Source organism: Lolium rigidum, chromosome 1 (genome assembly GCF_022539505.1).
Source record: "Lolium rigidum isolate FL_2022 chromosome 1, APGP_CSIRO_Lrig_0.1, whole genome shotgun sequence".
Classification (NCBI taxonomy): domain Eukaryota; kingdom Viridiplantae; phylum Streptophyta; class Magnoliopsida; order Poales; family Poaceae; genus Lolium; species Lolium rigidum.
The window spans coordinates 267,392,960-267,411,921 of NC_061508.1; the positions used below are offsets into that span (position 1 = coordinate 267,392,960).

Below are 18,962 nucleotides of genomic sequence, written 5' to 3' on the forward strand. Positions count from 1 at the left end.
TCAAAAGAAAGTATGTAGGCTCGAAGGCTTTGTCCCAGGTCATCTGGAAACCTGGAGACTCACACTTTTGGGCTGGTCTTATGGCAACGAAGAAATTCTTCTTTCCATATACATCTTTCTCTATCAAGGATGGATCTCAGATACGTTTCTGGGAAGATAAGTGGTTAGGTAATACCACTCTTCGGGAACAGTATCCAGCTTTATATAGTATTGTACGCCACAAGTCTGATACCATTGCAACAGTGATGCAAAATTCACCATTGGAGATGTCATTCAGACGTGACCTTATAGGGCCCAGGCTTGCATCCTGGAATACGTTGCTTCAACGACTCGAGAGGGTCCAGTTAACGCATGGGTCTGATGTGGTTCGCTGGAATCTAAAAGAGAATGGTAGATTCTCTGTTGATTCTATGTATAAAGCATTGATTCAATTTGATACGCCAGTTGTAAATAATAAAAAAATCTGGTCCATGAAGATTCCATTAAAGACAAAGGTCTTTACCTGGTATCTTCGTAGAGGGGTTATTCTTACTAAGGACAATCTTGTGAAACGTAATTGGCAAGGTAGTAAAAAGTGTGTTTTTTGTCTTCACGATGAGACTATCAATCACCTTTTTTTCCAATGTCAATTTGCGAGATCTATATGGTCAATAACCCAAATAGGTTCTACCTTGTACCCACCTCGGAGCGTTGCGCATCTTTTTGGCAGCTGGCTCAATGGGGTGGAGCGTAGGTTCAAAACTTTTATTCGGGTGGGGGCGATTGCCATTATTTGGTCGCTATGGCTATGTAGAAATGACAAGATTTTCCATGATATTAACTCTTCTTGTTTGCAGGTTATCTACCGGTCCACCGCTTTGCTCCGTTCGTGGTCTTTGCTACAACGAGTAGAGAGTCGCGACCTCTTTATGGAGGTATCTACACGATTGGAGGATGTGGCGAAGGATATTTTTTCCCGACATGGTTGGCGGCGTAATCTACGGATAGAGCCTCCCGCGCCGTAGGAGGGTGTCCTTATTTTGTTTTTTCAGTTCTTGTAACAGACTGGTACTTGGTGTGTGTGTGTGCGGCTGTGTGCATCGGGTTATGCAGAGGCCGGGTGTAATACTTTTCTAAAGTAATGAAAGCGCCCTTTATCGAAAAAAAGAGCAACTTTTGATAATCTATGATAGACGAATCACTTTTATACAACTAAACATTAGCAACTGCCATTTACACTCTCTCTTCCAATCATTGAGACGTGTCATATAAAGTAAGCGAGTTACAAGAATGTTATTTTTATTATATAAAGTTTCATGTGTTAATGACCATTCAGGAAATCATTGAAGTCCTAATTTTCAAGATGACATAACAATCATTAAACCAAAAATAAAAATATGTATGCTTGCTTACAGTATTTAAAAATAGAAATAATAACTTTCACTCTCATAACATGTATATGCATGGAACAACAAATTTATATTTCAAACACTTTCAAGCAAATAAAAATGATGCCCTCGCATTTGCGAGGGCCACTGTGCTAGTTTGTTTAACAACTCGCTAAATCGCATAAGGAGGCAAGATCAAAACAACTAAGAGACAATTCTAACAATTGTGCCCATGAGTTTCTGCATGGTGATCGAATTATGCTATCACGGCGGCTAAATATGAGGTGTAACAAAATTCACGTAACAATTGATGCTTCGTCTGACCATTGCAAGAGAGCAAATGAATTCATCAGGTGCAAAAGGAGACATACCTGCAGTTCAAGTTTATCAGGCACAACCTGCAAGATGCATGTACCAAACCGAGATGCAAGCTGCGATCCTCAGGCGCCTGTGGGCGGCTCAACTGCGGATGTATGACAGCAGGTGGGACATGGTGTTCTGTCATGACAATAAAGTGACGAAGGTTCTGAAGTGAAGTATGACATGTTAGTAATACTGATAGCCCTAAAGTGCATTAGACAGAACACGTAGCAGTTACAATAATTAGAAAGAACAGTCAGATTCACCAAAAAATGGCAATGAATTGCTCCGAAATGGCAGTATCTAGTGATTAATGCACGGGCAAATGAATCTCTGAATCTTCACAAACCGATCAAAATTCCTAGTGTATGTATGCACTGAATTATAAGAGAACAAAGAGGGGAAGCATCAGTACCAGGCCTATTCAGATCAGGTGCAGCGTTGACGCTGCTCGGTCGTCCAAACGCTGAGGCGCCCACACATAGCTGTCTTGGGGCTTGCCGGAGTTCTACGAGGGTTCGCCGGGGAGCCAGATTGGCGGGAAGCAGAGGAGCCGCACGGGCGTGGGCGGCCATTCCCCGCCGAAGATGGCGGTGGAGAGGAGCTGCGCGGAGGCTTGCGGCCAATACCCGCCGAAGATTGCGGCGAAGAGGAGCTGCGCGGGCAGAAGATCCATGACAACGCAGGCTCCAGGAATCCAAATCGAGGAGGTGGGTTCGTCAGAGAACGCGACCGCGCCGCCGGCCGATGGGAGCGGCCTCTAGTCCTCACCCGATCATTGCCATGACGATTTTTCTTCTCTCCTCTCCCTGGTTGTTGGCTCGCTTGGTTGGGGGTTGACACCTTGGTCGTGGACAGATGGAGTTCTTGCTTTCCGGTAGGCGGGGGAGGGCCGGTCGGCCGGGAGGCAGTGAGGTTATTTCTCCGGTTTTGTGATATTGTGATCTTCAACTGGATGCATTGGTAGTTTACTGATGGCAAAACCCGGGAGGATCAGATCCTAGCACCACAGAGCCGTTCATCATTGAAGGCCTCAAACGCAAGGCATCTCATCTCCGAGTTGGAGCCACAATTGCGTCGCCGGAGCGATTGTGAGAGCAACCAGCAAGGGAACCCCGCATCCGAGAAGATGCATCAGGGAGGCGCCCGATCCAATATCCATACACCAAATCTCGGATTAGGAGAAAAATGAGGGGGGCGATGCCAGACGTTGGAGCAGATCACTCGTTTTTGTTAGACGCTGGGTTGCATGTGTGGCGACTTGTTAGTGTGACGCTAGGAGGACGGGATAACTGTGGTGGCATCTCTTCGTAATTAATTAGATGTGTGACACCAGTCATACGCAGCTTTCACTCTAATAGTAAAGATGTGTGGCACCATGCTTTTAAACGAATACCTTTTTTAAAGCAAGTTTGTTTATTGGGTATGACTTGTTGTAGTCATCGAACTCTATTATGTTTTTTTGATACGGTCGAGGAGTTAGTATACACGTGGAGAAGAGGTTGTCAGTCGGAGAATAGGTTGAACTAGCGGGAGGAAAGAGGCCATTTTTTTGTTTTAATTATTGTGTAAATGTAAAGAAACATTTAATTTAATATCTATATGAGCTTCTCGAGATCCACTGTGTTGTTTTTCCTACTTTTTAAGCCTTACACGTGTATATGTTTCTCGATCTATAGGCGTGCGGTGGCTGTCTGATCCACATCCGGTCTCGGGGCACGACACTTTGGCTCACCCGTAATGACCACATCTTTCAGCATAGAGTGATGTTTAATCCTTTTCCATTGTAGATAGCTTTCTTGCTGATGTTGCAATGAAATCTGCTATCTAGAGGCAATCATCTACATGGAAATTTGATCCCGAGTTTCCAGACACATCGCACTTCCGCTCGGGTCGAGGCTGCCACTCGGCCCTCAGACGGATCAAAGAAGAGTGGGGAACCTCTCGCTGGTTTTTGGAATTCGACATCAGGAAGTGTTTTCACACCATCGACCGACATCGATTCATCTCAATCTTGAAGGAAGAGATCGACGATTCCAAGTTCTTTTACCCCACTCAGAAACAGTTTTCCGCCGGACGACTCGTAGGGGGTGAGAAGGGCCCTGACTCCATCCCAAACAGTGTACTACTATCGGCCCTACCAGGCAATATCTATCTACACAAGCTCGATCAGGAGATAGGGAGGATCCGGCAGAAGCACGAAATTCCTCTTGTAGTGAAAATAAGATCGGTTCCGACGACAAGTTGAAGGAGCTGCATCTTAGTTCGCTTGGTGACAGTAGTGGTGTTGGCTAGTAGTTTCTATGATGTCTTGGCCTCTTTACTAGTTTCCTCTCCTGTGAGGTTTCTCTAATGTTTGTGTATAGTTGCACTCTCTACGTCCTTGGCTGTGTTTGTGTGCGCCCTAGCTGTTTATCACTAATTTTACAGTTGTCCCTAGGTTAAAAAAAACTCTTTATTTTTTTATTTTAAACATATTATGCTTTCAATATATATCGGGACTTCCATGCCTTCTCAGTCAATTATTTGGCACGTGGGCCCGCCATTTAGCAAACAATGTAAACCTATTTCTTAATTGATAAATTGTTGTGGTGGCTTCCCTCAATATGACTTTGGTGAATGCCCTTAACCATGAGCTAAATTGGAATCATAAGCCTGAGGATGCGAGTGGATTTATATATCATTGCACCAGTCGATCTTGGCAAAGTCCATCACGCCATACCTTCTACAAGTGACGGTGGGGAACAGGTGCACCTCAACATCTATATTAGAAACCGTTAAGGCTCGCAACCCTTTCCTTTGTATCAGACCTTTCCAACTTTCCTTACTTTTCATCCTTGGCTAGCTCAAAAAGGATTTTTCGGACCTCCAGGTGGAACATGTGCTTCGTATGCGATACACGTGCGTCGTGTACATGAGCGCCGCGCAGGTCACCACGGAGAAGGACATCATAATCAGCTTGCTGAAGTTCTGTTTGGTTGCACAAATTCAAATGTCAAGCATCGTGTACCCCGCTATGAAACAACTAACTGAATTGAGAGAATGGTGCGAGTACCTTGGGATCGGAGATGACGATGCCCATGACGTAGATGAGCAAGTCGAAGATGGACTGAAGCGAGTTCTGCACCCCGCCGACGACACACCGATCCGAGTCCGGGACATTGTCCTGCATCAGCTGTGTGACCGACAGGTCGAACATCCAGAGGCCGAGGCGCGACGCCGAGACGCCAGCCATGAGCACCCACGCCGACGCCACACCGCCGCTCACCCAGATGGAGCCGACGCACATCAACAGACAGCACCACTGCCAAGGTAACCATCAGAAAATTCATCGTTCCATCTCCGACACCCACTAGTGTAGGAATTAAACCTGCACATGCGTGTACATTTTCGGAAGAAGGGGCAACAGAGGACGTGCCTGCATCCAGATGGACAAGAGCCCTGTTCGGAGCGTGGACAACCACGAGTGCACGACCGGGTACAGCAAGGTTGCGCCGATCCCGACAATGGCGCTGAACCCCCAAGCCAGACTGATCATGTATGCTGGGATGCCTTTCCAGTCCAGAGCTGCCGTCATCAGCGTACCGAAGCTGCAGAAGCAATGGAAACAAAAACGTTTGTAGGTTTTGCTGAGAAGATGGAGTGAATCTGACCATGGTTAAGTACCTTAAGACAGTGCAGTACAGGATAGCTAGAGCAACCCCTGGCAGCATCACCTCCTGCCTCATGTACACAGCCCAGGACGCCCAGCAGGGCAGACTCGAGAGCTGGTTGGTCGCACGCACCCTCCAACCTGACCCGTCCTCTTCACCGTGCTTCTGCACCTCCTCCTCTGCCGAGGCAACGATCTCAGACTTCGGCAGCACCGCAGCCACCGCCGCCGCCGACTCTCTTCTCTGCTGGACGTTTTCGCCGAGAGCGGGCACGCCGTTGTACACACAGACGAAGAGCCAGTACTGCAGTCCCACAGAGGTGACGCTCAACAGCGCCAGCGCCACCGCGGAGGCCTGCGTCGACACGAAGCTGATCACGAACCCGGACATCAGCGGAGCCAGCAGCTTGCAGCTCAGGTCGATCCTCCGGATCACCGAGTTGATCTTTGTCAGCACCTCCACCGGATGCCCGGTGCAGATCACCACCACCCTGCAGAATATTGGATAATGAAATTGCTCTTCAACATGTGGTGTTTCCCCCTTTAGTTAAGCATGATGTAGGATGATTTGTGTACCATTCTCGCTCGATCAGTATGGTGCCGGCAAGAGTCGAGAGCGCCGCCAGCGCCCCCGACACGTTGGTCACGACGACTAGTGCCACGAAGACCTGGAAGTTTGTGTTTCTCAGGTTATGGAAGATTAGCAGAGCGGTTACTGAGACCCCAGCCGTGATGAAGGATAAGCTTTGAACTACCAGCCATAGGCCCAAAACCTGCAGTCAGGCCAAAAACTTAGGTGGTATATTGTGTTAAATTTGTTGAGGATTAGGTAGCGAACCTGCATGTAGGTGAGCCTGTCGACGAGGGTGCCGACCATGGGGCCAAAGACGGCGACGGAGGAGGACTCGACGACGCCGTAGACGGCCGCAAAGAGCAGCGAGTCCGGCCGGATGCGGATCATGTAGAGTCCCACCGAGAACTCCCACATACTGCAACACAGACACGATCACTGATGAAAACATTGTCGCAGACCCGCACGTAGCTAGCATGGCATAGGTCAAAACTCAAAAGCTCTTGGTGGATGGTTGCGGCCATCCATCAGCGGCGCACCGTGCGCCCCATCTGGAGAGGAATTGGCCGACATAGAGGCGGCGGAGGAGGGAGGCGTCCAAGGCGCTGCCGTGGGGTGCTTCCCCGACTTGCAGGCTGAGAGCTCCGCGGCTCGGCCGCTCCTCGCCTGTGTTCATGGCTTCATGCCGACTCTGCTCCAACCTTTCATCTCCTATGCATCTTAGGAAGCATAGGAATGGGTGTCACTCCCCGTCCCTAGCGCGCTCGTTCGAAAGGCCTGTAGGGACGTAGGGTTGACGCCGTCGTCTGGTGATGTCTACTCCGCCCGACAGAAAGAACGACGCATCCCTGTCCTCCTCCAAACTGTCCGCTCCTATTTGTATTTACTGCTAGCTGCTTAGTTTCTGCTGGTGGTAGCCAAGTGTAGTAAAAATAATACTCCGTCTATACATAGATGTCTAAGATTTGTTTAAATCCAGATGTATCTAGACATTAAATAGCGTCTAGATACATCCAGATTTTGACATATCTCAGGCATCTATTTATGGACAGAGGTAGTAAGAAATTCTGCTAGCTGCCTACGCATCTTGTCGCAAGCTAGATAAGAAACGTCGGTATTGTACATGCAACATAACTGAGGATATCAAACTCTACTTCAGAACCTTTACTCTACGTACAGGTCTTGTGTTTTGTGAATACACTTTAAATTATCCCTTCTTCAGCTTCAAATTATCACTTCTTCAACTGAGTATTCAACAGTGCTACAGCCTAGATTCAAAATGGAAAAAAAAAATGAAATGTACATGCACGAGTAAAATTTGTATGATTTGTCTGCATCGGCCTCTGGATGCACTCAGCCAGTCACTGGTAGACACCTAAAAATAAAAGATGGCAGGTGTATGTGGCGGTGAGTCTGAAAATCAACTGCAAACCTTCAAAAAACATTGTGCTGAACCACACTCAACTTTGTTTTAGTGTGTTGTGAAATAAAAATTCCTGCTATAGAGGCAGAAAAGTTATTAGTACAAACAAGTGAAAATAGAAAAACCATAATTGACGAGACATTTCTTAAAAAAAACAACGAAAAGAGGAGCACGGTTGCTGACTAGGGGCCTCATCGGAAACAACTTTTACTGCTGTGGACAAAGATCCATTCATCGATTACAAGACTCAGGCCACGGATCGATTTTCCGTTGCCGAATGTTCTTTTTACCCGTAGCAATAGATCCGCTTTGTACTAGTGAAATCACTTGTTGACGTCGTATACATTTTTGAACTTCCTATTGGTTATAACTCATATCTGTACGGGTTCTACCTCGGATAGAGTCTTTGTCGGATCATGCTCCTATCTTAAATACGACTGGAACACCATCGCCCAGCGTCGTCGAGCGTTCAAATTTGAACTTGGATGGATGCTTAGAGATGGTTTCTCAGATATGGTTAAGAAAGTGTGGGAGCAACCGGTCACTGGGTCTACTCCCATCCAAAGGTGGAATAACAAACTCCGATCGGTGCGGAGATACCTTGGTGTGTGGGCTGAGACATTTGGCTAGGCAGCTTAAGCAGGAGAAACTCTCTCTCTCATCATCTATCGATGATTTAGAGGCAATCGCTGAAGTACGTCCACTGGCTACGCAAGAAATTAAACTTAAAAGTCAATACAGTGCGAATTTAGCTGGCTACGAGAAGAGAAACTCAAATGGTACCAAATATCTAAAACCCAATTCATTTTTCAAGGAAATTCGAATACGAGATACTTTCATAGTGTAGCCAATGGTCGACACAGGAAGAAACACATTCATTCTCTGACACAAGATGAGGGTTTAATTGAGGGCCATGATCAGCTCAAGTCTTATATTACATCATATTATAAAGATTTATTTGATGCACCGGAGGAATCAGATATATCCTTAGATGAATCAAGGATCGATGATATTCCTCAGGTTTTTCCAGAAGAGAATGCGACTCTTACAAATCCTTACTCAGAGGAGGAGGTGAGAAAAGATGTCTTTCAAATGGAGCTTAATAATAATTCTACCAGAACTTCTGGGACCTTATTAAGAATGATTTGATGGGTTTATTCGTTGAGCTTCATGCTAGACAGCTAGATCTATTCCGAATCAAATTCGGGTAGATAATCCTGCTTCCTAAAGTTAATGCTGCGGAACAGATTCAACGGTTTAGACCAATATGTCTTTTAAATGTATGCTTTAAAATTTTCACCAAAGTCACTACTATTAGACTAAACTCGGTGGCAGATCATGTTGTGCGTCCTACTCAGACTGCTTTCATGCAAAGACAATATATCCTAGATGGAGTCATTACGTTGCATGCAACAATTCATGAGTTGCACCGCAAAAAGTTGAATGGAGTTATCCTTAAAATCCACTTTGAAAAATTCTATGATAAAGTCAAATGGTCGTTTCTTCAACAAACTCTCCGTATGAAAGGTTTTTCTGAGGAGTGACGTGCTTTAATTAACTAGAAGGATACCCCGCGCGTTGCAGCGGGAATTTCTCCGATAACTCTATTTTGTAAAAAAAACAAAAGGATATAAGTTGATTGAAATAGGATGTTATTTGTAGGAACATGCATGATTCAATTGGCATAAATAGTCAAGAGGCTAACTTAAAAAAAAACTGACTTGAAATGGTTATGTAGTTGGCGGCTAAAAGTTGATGATGTGGATAATTGGATGGCTTAAAAATAGATGATGTGGCTTGCACGTAGAGTATTAATGAATGTTAGTGGATGATGACATGGATAATTGGATGGCTAATGAAATGGATGATGTGGATAGCTTGCATGTTGAGATAGACAACTTAAATGACCCTCTATTGGGGTTTTGCTTTATAAGAGATATAGATAACTTTGTTTTTGGAGGAAGTGTCTCCATTAAAGTAAATGATGATATTAGTCAATACTTTAAAAAAAAAAGGTTTAAGACAAGGTGATCTGCTATCTCCAATGTTATTTAACATTGCTGCGGACAAGTTGGCAATTTTAATTGAGCGTGCTAAAGTTGATGGTCAAATTGAAGGAGTGGTACCTCACTTAATTGATGGGGGTTTATACAAATCTTCAGTATGCCGATGACACAATCCTTTTTATAGATCATGACCTACAAAAAGCTATCAACCTGAAATTAATTTTGTTAGTGTTCGAGCAATTGTTAGGTCTCAAAATAAATTTCCATAAGAGAGAATTTTTTTACTTTGGCGAAGCCCAAGATGAGGCCAACCTTTACGCCGAACTCTTCGGATGTAGGCTGGGTAGTTTTCCACTTAGCTATTTGGGCATTCCGGTTCATCACCGGAGGCTCACGCTTGCTGAATGGAAACTCGTTGACGAAAGGCTACATAAACGACTTAGTAGATGGAAAGGAAAATTACTATCTCTTGGTGGAAGATTTGTACTCATCAACTCAGTACTCACGAACATGGTACTGTATATGATTTCCTTTTTCCAGTTGCCTAAGGGAGTCCTACATAGATTGGATTACTTTCGATCAAGATTCTTTTGGCAAGGAGATAGTGAAATGAAAAAATACAGTTGACAAATTGGAGTGTCGTTTGCCGTCCAAAAGATCAAGGTGGACTTGGTGTTCATGATCTTGAGGTTAAGAACAGAGCTTTGCTAGGTAAATGGCTAGCTCGGTTATTAACCGAGGATGGAGTATGGAAGAATCTACTGCGGAGGAAGTATGTTGGCTCAAAAGCAATCTCTCAGGTTATATGGAAACCAGGAGATTCACATTTTTGGGCTAGCATTATGGCAACTAAGAAATACTTCTCCCCACATGACTCCTTCTCCATTAGAGATGGGTCTGAGATAAGGTTCTGGGAGGACGTATGGTTGGGAACAACCACCCTTCGTGAACAATATCTGGCCTTGTACAATATTGTGAGACATAAATATGATACTTTACAGAAGGTGATGGAAACATCACCTCCGTCCGTGACGTTCAGGCGTGACCTTGTTGGTCCTCGTTTGGCCTCTTGGAATGAGCTAATACAAAGATTAGCCTCTATCCAGCTGCTACAAAGATCAAATGAGTTCCACTGGAACCTTACAAAAAAAGGGTATTCTCTGTTGGATCCATATACATGGCCTTAATTGAACTATTTAACCGGTAGTCAATTATAAATCCATCTGGAAGATGAAGATACCACTGAAAATTAAGGTTTTTTGCTTGGTACCTTCGTCGGGGTGTTATTCTTACTAAAGATAACCTTGCAAAGTGGAATTGGCATGGTTGTACAAAGTATGTTTTCTGTCATGAAGATGAGACGATAAAACACTTGTTCTTTCAATGCCAGTTCGCGAGATCTATATGGACAATCATTCAGATAGGTTCTACCTTATATCCCCCAAAAAGCATTGCAAATATTTTTGGCAATTGGCTAAACGGAGTGGATGCTAGGTTTAAAGTTCTTATCAGAGTGGAAGCGATTGCAGTTATATGGTCGCTTTGGCTATGTCGAAATGGCAAGGTTTTTTACAATAAAATTCTTCTCTTATGTCGGTCATCTACCGATGTATGGCGTTGCTCCGTTCATGGTCGTCGCTTCAAAGCTTGGAGGACTGCAACCTATTTACGAAGGTGTCTTCACGATTGGAGAAAACGGCGAAGAATTTTATTACCCAACATGGATGGCTACATAGTCGAAGGATTTCACCTCCTGCAGTCTAGTGATTTGTTCTTGTCAGATAAAGTGCTCATGTCATTTTCTTTTTCGCTGTGTTTCGTGAACCCAAAATGTGTGCATCTTATTTATGCAGAGACCGGGTGTATTGCTTAAACTTGAGTAATAAAGCCCCCTTTATTGAAAAAACAAAGGAAGTCAGTAAGTAGAACCCTCGTTACATATATTTAGAAACTACTATACATATATACATATATAAACGCATTATGGTACACCTAGGTCTCTTTATTATTCTATAAATGAGCGTGAATTTGCCATCTTTGTACGTAGGCTACATGTAAACATTGTTTCGTTTGACAAATATAACTTCCTAGAAATAATATAGTCCCTCCGTTCCATGAAACATATCTCAAAGTTATCTAAATTTGAATGTATCTAGATATTATTTACTATCTAGATAAATCCAGATTTAAACAATGTTAATATAAGTTTCACGGGATGGATGAAGTAGTACATATATATAAATGGTTATAGAACAACTCTTTTATAATTCTGCATTATTAATTACAATATGAAATATCACCTAAGTTTGTTTTTAATATTTCATGAATCAAAATGTATTTAAGATTTAGCGACAAAAGGAGTTATAAAATAACTAAAAATGTCTAGTATAAATATGCACAACGTATATTAAACAAGGACTGTGCTACCTGGCGGCGCCGTATATATATCAATGTGTGCAGCGCCAGTCTGGCAACCTTTTCAGACATGCACACGCTTTGATTGGAAATTTCAGCAACAACTCTACAGAAGAGTCAGAGCACCACGTCCTCCACCTCGTCACCTATAAAAGTACAAAAAGCAATCTGCTACCACAATGCGCAATATGGAGTAGTATTTTTTATATCAGTTCTACAGTGATGTGCATCACGACTACATCGACCTGTTTTTGTGTTTTTTTTTTTTTGCCTTTTTCTCGTGGCAATCAATGCTGATGGAGTCTCGGTTGGATCCATTAAAATTATGATTAAGTAAAAATTAGCTCAGGACAAAAGAAATTATACCTTCAATATTAGGATATAAATTTGAGCTTCCTGCAGAATTGGGTCCGGTTAGTCCTACATTTAACATTGCAGATTTGAAGTCTTACTTTGGTAAAGAAGAGGAGCTTTCGTCGAGGACGACTTCCATTCAAGAAGGGGGGCATGATGAGGACATCCCATCTATTGATACAACCACTGTACCTATAGCCATAAAAATACAAGGACCAATCACTCAAGTTCGTGCCAAACAATTTAACTATCAGGTACTTTCGTTTTTTGGAACTATTCCTCACATACATGAGAATATGATGCTGCCTAAATCAGATATGTTTGTTACTCTTAGGAATGATGGACCTAGCATGGATGATGAGGACAAGCATTGGAGCATGATCACACATGAAGGCGATGGCAGCAAGTATTTGAGTATTGAAGATGACGCCACAAGTGGAGATTTCGGAACTTTGAAGCCACCATAAAAAGAGATGAAGACATGGACGAAATATAGAGTTTCACATTTCATAATTTCGTCCATAGCATAATATTGTGCTGTGTCACCTTTAATTTTGGGCCAGGCCCATGTCATTTTTGCAGGAATTAAGTCAGCCACTTTTTAGAGTTCGTATTGAAGGGGGAAAGACCTTCTAGGGTTTGGTTCGGCCACCATACGTATGGATGGCCGAAACCCCACATTTTCCTCCTTTAAATACCCCATAGCCGTCACGTTTAGACTGAGATTTTGATTAGACTAAAAGTTAGCCATTGCTGCAACTCTCGTGTACTTGTTTTGAGGCCAATGCCCAGAACAAAACCGACTATTCGGAATCCCACATTTTCAATAAAGATCATCTATATCCGCAATATTCTGATTGCATCATTAGTTCTTACTTGTTCTCGATTTCAGGTAGGAATTAAGACCCTCGCTGGTCAGGCTGATCGTGCATCCGCAAGATCAGTAACTCCAGGAGATTGTCCTAGCGATTGCATTGGCGCACGAGCTTTTCACGTGTAGTCGGATCGTCAAGCACGAACTCCACTAACAAATCGACGTTATCATACTCTCATCGAAAGAACGGCCACCTTTGCCCTATCAAGTGGTATTAGATTTCAGGTTGCTCGGTGAGATTTTACTGTTTTCCTAGTTTAGATTGCATCTGCCATCACACCCATAAACCACGAAAAAGCCAAAAATAATACAGTTAGGGTTTAGTTCATATCGTCCCATAAACCCCCCTGGCACGTCTTTGCATTGTCTTTTCAGTTTTGCATATTTGAACTTATGTCTGCATCTTCATGTCGAGTTGCTGGTCTTAGCGTCTAGTTCCTTTAGAGTTTCGAGTTCTGGTCATATTAGTCACGCCGTCGCCGCCACTCGCACCATACGCAGATCACCGCCGTCATCACCATATACACCTGCCACATACTTCCGATATCGCCATATATACATCGCCATATACACCTGCCATATATACTTGCCACATACTTCTGTATCACCATATACACCTGCCATATACACCCGCATCAACCATATACCCCGTTTCCTACCGCGACACGGATTGTTGCTGTTTCTCTGCCGCGACGTAGTGCGAGTAGAATTAGGTTTTATTATTTTTCCTCCTTAGCTGTTGCCTTCTAATTTCATCCGTGATGTAGAAAAAATATTCCGTGAGATAAGTTTCGGCCGCCGGTAAAGAATTGTGAAGGAGAGCAAAAAAAAAAGATTGTGGAAACGCCTCCGAAAATTTTTCTGGCTACACTGGTTTTTCACCTTGGCGACCACTTTTCGCCATTGGCCGTTATAGTAACATTGTTTTGGCGCCTACGCGCTTTCCGGAGCACTTCCGAAATTTCGACAACAAAATTTCTAAGGCTATACTGTTTTTAGACCTCGGGGATCAGTTTGAGACACTTGCCATCATAGTGATTTTTCGCACCTCGGTTCGCCACATCATCGCCACCTCATCGCTGCTAGTTGCTTGTGTGCCGCGCCGTGACCTTGTTAGTGTTCTAGGCTCGCATCTCTAGTACGGTCTAGCCTAGGACCAGCACAACACCGTTGTTGAGCATACTTTTAATACTGCATCGCTATTTTGACAATTGTTGTTTTTGCTACCATATATAAGCCATCCTACAGCTCCACATATTGTCTCCACGTGCTTTGTATCGACACCTGGTAATCGCTTTGGCGATCTTTGGAGACGCTGATTCTTGCTGGTTGTTACATCGCCTTCCTCCTGTTTGGTAAGAACTTGTAAGAGCTTTGTATTTATCTTGACGAATTGCGCGTGAACCACCATATTCCGTAGTTTGTAGGCATATGCATTTGTGCTTTTTGTGTACTAATTGTGACAGGACCTACACCGGGAGCTGTTGACCCGGCAAAGATGACGACTGATGAGTTGCATGCTCACTTCACCCACCTTTTGGGCGGGCATGCACGTGACATCGATGCGCGCATTGGTGATGTGGACGCCAAACTCACCGACGCGCTGGACAAGCTGGATGGTCTCGAGACAGCTTTCAACTTCAAGCTCGACGCCAAGTTCCAGGAGCTCTTGACTCGGTTGCCGCCACCTCGCGACAACGTGCGACGACGCGCGCGCCGCGTTCCTTGTGTGGATGTGCCCGCGGGTACCGCTCCTGCTGCTGCAGCCACACATGACGCGCCTTCTGATGAAGGATATGAAGACTATGAAGGGGACGCGGACGAGCGGGTAGATGAGAACATGCTGGACGGCGAGGAAGTCGAACAACCTGCACCTGGTCGTCCACGCCAACTGAACCGCAACGCTCGCCCACCTCTACGACCGGTACGTGATGATGATCATGTTGCTAAACTGAAACTAAATATTCCGCCATTTGAGGGTAGATATAATCCTGATGCATAGCTTACTTGGGAATTGGAAGTAGAGCAACGCTTTGCATGTTTACGCTATCCTGATCATTTGCGTGTTCGTGCTGCTACTTGTGAGTACACAGATTTTGCATCTATTTGGTCGTCTGAGCATTGTAGAGTACATCATGCTAATATTCGTACTAATTGGGTTGGTTTAAAACTTGCTATGCGTACTCGTTTTGTTCCTCCACATTATCAACGTGATTTGCTGAAAAAATTGTCTCGCTTAGAACAAGGATTTTTTTTTGTAGAAGATTATTATTAAGAATTGCAAACTGGCATGATTCGCTGTGGTATTGTAGAGGATAATGAGGCTATGATTGCATGTTTCTTTGGTGGTTTGAATAAAGAGATTCAGCATATTTTAGATTATAAGGAGTACAACACTATTACTCGTTTGTTTCATCTTGCTTGCAAAGCTGAACGTGAAGTGTAGGATCGTCAACCACCATGGAGAAGAGCTAATGTTTATGCAGGTCGTACATCGTCGTGGTCTCCGCGACAATCAGCACCACCATCTCGTGAGGCCGCACCAGCGCCTACTACCTCCAAGTACACCGCGCATGCATCACGAGCACCATTGGCTGCTACTCCACCACCATCTGCTGGTCCTCCTCGGAGTTCATCTTCGATGGCCTCCACGGGGAAGACACACGACATTCAATGTCGCAAATGCTTGGGATTTGGACACATAGAGAGAGAATGCAGAACCAAGCGTGTGATGTTGGTGCGTGAAGATGGCGAATATGATTCTGCAAGTGACTTTGATGAAGATACATTAGCCCTTATTGCTGCACGTGATGGCGCCAAATTCTGATTCTGAGAGAGAGATGGAGGTAATGGAAGCGGACACTGATGATCAGTACAAGAGCTTAGTTGCACAGCGTGTGTTGAGCGTGCAATTGAGCAAATCTGAGCATGATCAATGCCACAATCTGTTTCAAACAAGAGGCGTTGTAAAAGAGCGAGGTATAAGGATCATCATTGATGGAGGGAGTGATGGCGCGTAGTCGACACGTCCGTTGGGAACCCCAAGAGGAAGGTGTGATGCGCACAACAGTAAGTTGATGAGGACATGATTACCTCCGATTTGAAGGCACATCTTGGTGAAAAAGATGAGACTACGTCGAGGACGACTTCAATTCAAGTAGGGGAGGATGCTGAGGACATCTTTATGATAGATACAACCAATACTCCTACAACCACATCTCAGGTACATTCGTTACTAGGAATCCTTCCTGATATATATGAGAATATGATGCTGCCTAAATCAAATGTATTTATATTATTTAGGAATGGATCTAGCATGGACGCCAAGCATTGGATTAGGAACGTGCATGGAGATGGCAGCAGACCCTGCAAGGATTCGGGATGGCGTTGCAAGCGAGGATTTCAGAACATTGAAGCCACCATAGTGAAGCAACGATGCTTGGATGAATTATACAAGTTACTCCATCATAAAATTCGTCCAAAGAGTTATTTTTGGTGCTGCATCACCTTATTTAATGGGCCAGGCCCATGTATTTTCGGATTAGATATTTTAGGGGATTTTAAGAGGCCATATAAGTGGAGGAAGGCCCATTTAGTGGTGTTTTTGGCCAACCCTAGCTGGTTGGACGAAAATCCCTTGACTTCCCCCATATATATCCCTCTGTAGCCGTCATTAGAACTTGGATTTTGATTATATTAAAAGTTAGCCATTGCTGCAACTCTCGTGTACTTCTTTTGAAGCCAACGTCTAGAACAAGATCGACTATTCGGAATCCCACCTTTCTCAATAAAGCTTTCTTCTTTCATCCGCAATATTCTGATTGCAATATTAGTTCTTACTTGTTCTCGATTTCAGGTAGGAATTAAGACCCTCGTTGGTCAGGCTGATCGCGCATCCGCAAGATCAGTAACTCCCGGAGATTGTCCTAGCGATTGCATTGGCGCACGAGCTTTGCACGTGTAGTCGGATCGTCAAGCACGAACTCCACCAACAAATCGACGCTATCATACTCTCATCGAAAGATCGGCCACCTTTGCTCTATCAAGTGGTATCAGATTTCAGGTTGCTCGGTGAGATTTTACAGTTTTCGTGTCAGGGACATATCTGTTGTTGCCTACCATAAACATATCTGCTCCTGCCCACCATATTTTTTCTGACACACACGTTATCTCTTGTCGGGAAGGCTCTTCGAGAATTGTCGACTGATCAGGCGCGTCAGTTTGCTGTCTCCACTTCATATTATTTTGGCTAGCCAGTTCAATCTACACCCGTTGAGTATCTGGTTGTATTGTTGAAGTCCGAGTCGTTTCTTCTAGCAACACGGCACCGTTCGTAGTGGAGACTTATCTTTACACTGCATTCTCATACATCTGATTCGAGATTCGTGTACAGCTTGTTGCATATCCGGTATCATATCTGTCATTTTCATCTGTGTCTTCGGCTCGCGTCTCTACTACAGTTTAGCCTAGGACCAGCACTTGACAACTTTGAACGGATTTTCAGCTTTACATCAACTTTTGTGGTGGTAGTTCCACATATTTTAAGCCTACCTACAGCTCTACATATTTCTACATCGTGCGGTATACGTGTGCTTGGCAATCGCTTCGCTCAATCTTTGGAGTTACTTGATACTGTTGGTTGCCGATCGCCTCCTCCTGAATGGTAAGAACTTGTAAGAGCTTTGTATTTTGCTTGACGAATTGCGCGTGATACCACCATATTTGCGTAGCTTGTAGGCATATACACTTGTGATTTTTCGGTACTAACCATGTCAGGAATTGAGGACCAATCCACTGACCCGAAGACCATGATGAACATGGAGATGCACGTGCCACCATTTACAAAAGATCATGATCAGGTTATTTCTTTACCAGTTTATGAGGGTAGATATAATACAGATGCTTATTTTGATTGGGAGTTTGAAGTTGACAATATTTTTGGATGTCATGATTTTACTGAACATGAGAAAGTAAGAACTGCTGCTAGAGTTTTTACGGGTCTTGCTTCCATTTGGTGGGATATGACTTATACCGAAACTGTTGATAATAAACCTACTACTTGGGGAGATTTAAAATCTGCTTTGCGACATAGATTTGTGCCTCTTTTTCATCAACGTGAAATGATCCGCAAACTTAAACGGTTAGAACAAGGTAGTAACACCGTGCATGTTTACTATCAAGAATTTCAATTTTACATGTACCGTTGTGATATAAAGGAATTTGAGGAAAGTACTAGAAACATGTTTTTCAATGGCTTAAACCCTTATATTAAGGTTATGTTTAAGTATATTCCTCGTTCTACTATTGGTATATATGTTCGCGCTTGTGCTTTTGAGAAACACATACATGAGACAACGTTGGACCATTCCAACTCCTTCAAGTCATGCACACTAGCACCGGTTGTTTCTTCCAATGTTCCACGCATGAATATTGTTGTGCGAGTTGCCCAGCCACAGACTTGTGACACGTCGCTGCGAACATCTTCTAAGTCAGAGTCACAAGGTAACAATAAAGGTACTGATTTTGTCCCTCCACATGAGATTGATGAATGCAATGTTGATATTAATATACCATGTGTTGAGTTCGCTGATGATTTGGCCACTCCGCCTATATTAGAGGATCATAATACTGATTTGCAAGTACCATGTGTTCAAACCACTGAAATTATCATTGATATGACTAGCAATCTTTTGGTTGACTCTAGTTACGATAGACATACAGATTTGTGTGTACCATGTGCTGTTTTTCGTTCCTATATTGATATGAGTGTACCAACGGAGACTTTTGTTTCCAAGGATGACCATGTGTTAGGAAATTGTGGAACTGATATACCAACTATGTTGAGTACACCTACTGTACAAGTTAATTCTTCTATATCTTTGAGTGTACAAACTGAAATTCTTGCTCCTGATAATGCACTTTGTGATTTGAAAGATGACT

At 43.8% G+C, this 18,962-nt stretch overlaps 1 pseudogene; it reads right to left on the bottom strand.

Annotated features, from left to right (window-relative positions):
• Positions 1–4,551: 4,551 nt before the first annotated feature.
• Positions 4,552–6,626, bottom strand: LOC124658483 (annotated as a pseudogene).
• Positions 6,627–18,962: the final 12,336 nt, after the last annotated feature.